The sequence below is a fragment of the Helianthus annuus genome, chromosome 8, assembly GCF_002127325.2.
Source record: "Helianthus annuus cultivar XRQ/B chromosome 8, HanXRQr2.0-SUNRISE, whole genome shotgun sequence".
NCBI lineage: Eukaryota > Viridiplantae > Streptophyta > Magnoliopsida > Asterales > Asteraceae > Helianthus > Helianthus annuus.
This window is the reverse complement of record NC_035440.2, coordinates 20,688,898-20,692,741: the sequence shown is the minus strand read 5'-3', so window position 1 is coordinate 20,692,741 and position 3,844 is coordinate 20,688,898.

Genomic DNA, 3,844 nt, shown 5'->3' with positions numbered 1-3,844 from the left:
CCTTTGGAGTGGGATAAATTTGTGAATGGACTGAAACGGGATTCTAGTCTATCACGTTTTGATTTAAGAAGTTTTATTAATACAATAACAAATCATCAGTTTCATGAAAATGCAGATAAAAGGAAGTTATTGGATGAAATAAAAGAAGAATCAGGGAAGATAGATTTGAATGTAATCTTTGAAATGAGAAAACGAATCGATGTGTGTCTTGCAGCAAAAAATAATATGAGATATGATATTAAGAGGGGTTGTTATATTGATGAAAGTTCGAATCCTCTTGATTTTGTTAAAATATTTTGTGCAGGTACATACAAGATGGAAGTAAAGAAAGAAGCTGATGATGGAAAGATGAATGGAAATTGCTCGAATTGTGAAAAATCAGAAACAGACAGTGTGAAACTCTTGAAGGATGTGGAGAGTTTGACATTGGAAAACGATACTCTGAAGATCAAGAAGAAGGCTGATAATGAACGGATTTTGGAGTTATGCATGAACTATGAAAAGTTAAAATCTGAGAATGATAAACTGTTGAATGATTTAAACAGTTTAACATCAGAAAACGAAACTTTGAAAGAAAATGAAAAGGTTTTTGAAATCAAAAGAAAATCTTCAGAAGATGAAGATTTTTGGATAAAACTGGAAAACAAAAATCTAAAAGAGAATGAAACAAGATTTCAAGAACAGTTAAAAGTCTTGGAAAATGAAAAATCTGTTCTTGAAAATCTTAAAATTGAAAATGAAAAATCAATCAAGTCTCATCTTGAAAGAATATCTCAGCTTGAAAATGAAGCTGAGAATTCAAGGATCAAGATTGATGAACTTGAAAAGAAGTTGAAAGGTTTTGTGACTTCATCAGATAGGTTGAATTTTCCCTGTCCAAAACCAATCAAGTCTGTTCCAATAAGTGACGATGTCACAAACTTTGATAATGTCAAAGTTGAAGATTGCGATGAGAAATCTGATGATGTAAATGAAAAAATAGAAAAACAAAAATTGTTTTTAAAATTGAAAGAAAAATTTCAGAAAACTGTTCTACAATCGACTGAAAAGGGAGAATGCTCTAAGCAAAAACCTTTGAAGAAGAAAGTGGAACAAAAACAAAAAATTAAAAATGAGAAAAATGTTCAAAAAGATAATAAAAGTTCATCAGATCGATCATCCAATCAAAATAAAAAATTACAAAAATTTAAAAATGAAAATTCACAAAATGTTGGTAATAAGTGGTGCAGGTTTGACCACAGTGCTACAAAGCCAAATCCAGCTTTTCGGAGGAGTGATGACTACCACAAAGCCAGACAATGCTATGATCTGAGCGTTTGGTGTGTTGGTGGTACATGGTATGATAACAGGGTGTGTTACAACTGTGGTTATCAAGGACACATTGCTGTTAACTGCCAAAGATGGAATTATGAGACGAGAAGATGCTTTAACTGTCAAATCAGAGGCCACATTGCCAGAGATTGCCCAAGGAGATCGATGGGAAGATCGAGGGTTGAATCTCAAAGAATGGCAAAGAAACCAGTCAACGTCAAGCCCAAAGAACGGAAGGTTCAAGAACCTAAAGTTCAGGAAACAGAAGTAAAACTTTCTCAGGGGCAAAAAGACAGACTCCGAAAGAAGAGGAAGAAGGCCAGAGAGTATCTGGAAAGGATTTTGTCCTCGGATACAACAAGAAAATCGGAAAAGAGTTCTGATGATCCAGTTTGCTCATCAAAGACTGACAAATCAAGTAAACTGAGTTCATTAGATACAAATCTGAGGACAGAATGCAGTGTTAAGAAAGAAAAAGTTCCTGGCAAGGAATTTGTTTCTTCGGAAACAAAGGAGCCACATGTTGGTGATGAATCTGGCTCATCAAAGTCAGAAAAGCCATATTCAGGCAATGATTCTGGTTCGTCAAAACCAGAAGAGCCTTTTGTTGAGGTAAAAACCGTCAAACCCAAGGCTGGTCAGGCTTGGGTGGATCTTTTCAAATGAAAAACCCTGACTTGCCGGAGTTCCCAGGTTGGTAAGTGTGGAACAGGTATTGGCATCTTTCTTGAGAAATTCACAGGTTGGTAACTGTGATATTTCGAATTACAGAAGAGTAATCAAGGACATTAAATTGTACTTGATTTATCTTTTCGACAAGTAATTAAAGGAAAACAATGTGATGAAAGAACCCCGAATCTGTGAAATGACACACAAAACTAATTTTCCGGAAAAACCATTTTGATTAAAACAAACTTAAGTGTTTTGAAATCTAAATGGGAAAATAGTTTGTTGTCAGGGGGAGTTCTGATTGTTTATGCCAATGAATAGCGAATTGAAGTGATTCGATATCAGTTTGTCATTTTATTTGTACAGTTTTCAAATTTTCCTTGGAAATCAAAATTGAAACATATTTTGATTTTAGGGGGAGAAAAATTTTAAAAAAAATTTGAAAATTTGAAAATATCAAAAAACATTGAAAAATTAAAAATGAGTTTTGGTGCAAATAGGGGAAATGATAGTACATCAGCTAGACTGGCATAGTACGCTAAAGATTTGTAATGTATAAATGCAATTAAGCAGTCTCGCTAAAGATGTGTCGATAGGTTTTCACAGAATTAGTAGATCAGTTTGGGATATAAACATAAATTTCACTTGCGTCTACGTGGGGAACACCTCCAGGATATATAGGTAACCCCTGAAATCCTGTTTGAAGGGTCCCGTATTCTGAGATACTAGGTCTTTATGCTCAGTGATATCTCGGGTATTATCCCGGGACTTCTGCTGTATGGAAGTACTGACCTAGTCCCCGGATAATACTTTCTGCAAAAAGCTTTGAAATACAAGCTCGCCCTCAGCAATTTGATTAAACAATAAAATTGATAATCTTTGCTGTTGTAACAAAAGATCCTCTAAAGGGGACACACTTAAAGTCGAAGCCGTCATCTCTCTGCGTATACGGAAGTATCGACCTGAGCTCTCACGGCCCTCGCACATAACCCCTTAACAGATATCAGCTGTGGTATACTCACCTGTAAGACTGAATATTGGGGTCTGGATACGGGAGTATATACTGAGGTGGGACACATGTGGATGTTTAAGTTCTAAAACACTAAATATGTATCCCGAACAGGTTGAACATTTTGTGAGAATTTAAGTGGATCAATATATTGACAATCAACGCGAACTGATTAAAAGCTTAAAATGAAATAACAGCTTAGCGGTGCAAGTGTCTAGTCGATAGCTGATATGATCCTCTTGCACAAACTCACAAAAATATTATTTGTAATATTTGTTTATTGCATTTCATTCATAAACAAAAATCCAAAAAGATTTTCGGAGTGTTTTAGCATAAAATTTTTTGAAAAGTCAAAAAGATTTTCGACAACTGCTGTTGAAGAGCTGATGTTCAAAATTTGAGTGCTAAACTTGATGAACAGGATTGGGAAATTTTGTTGAACATTCTTTGAATGTCATATATAAATGTGTTTGAAAGATTGTGTGTGTTTAGTTAATAAAGGTCATTCATTTGAACTTGATGTAACTAATATGATTGTTGAAAATGATGTCTACCAGTAAGTTTATTAAATTTAATTGTTATAAATTTGTGAAACTTATGTTGAGGTAAAAATGTACAGGTTAAACAGGTTTGGACTTCATTATTCCCAACAGAGGCTAACTGTAAAAGTTTGAACCAGATATCTCAGATCCCAACATACTGAGAGGGGGAGTCTGTGAAAGGGGGAGTCTGGATCAACAGCTAAAGGGAGGTCTGAAGTTAGAGCTAGGTGTTAATCCTAGAACCTGTGAAGAAAGATTGAATGATGTGAAGACAGAGAGTTGGATAAAAGACCAAGAACGAAGACTCAGGAGC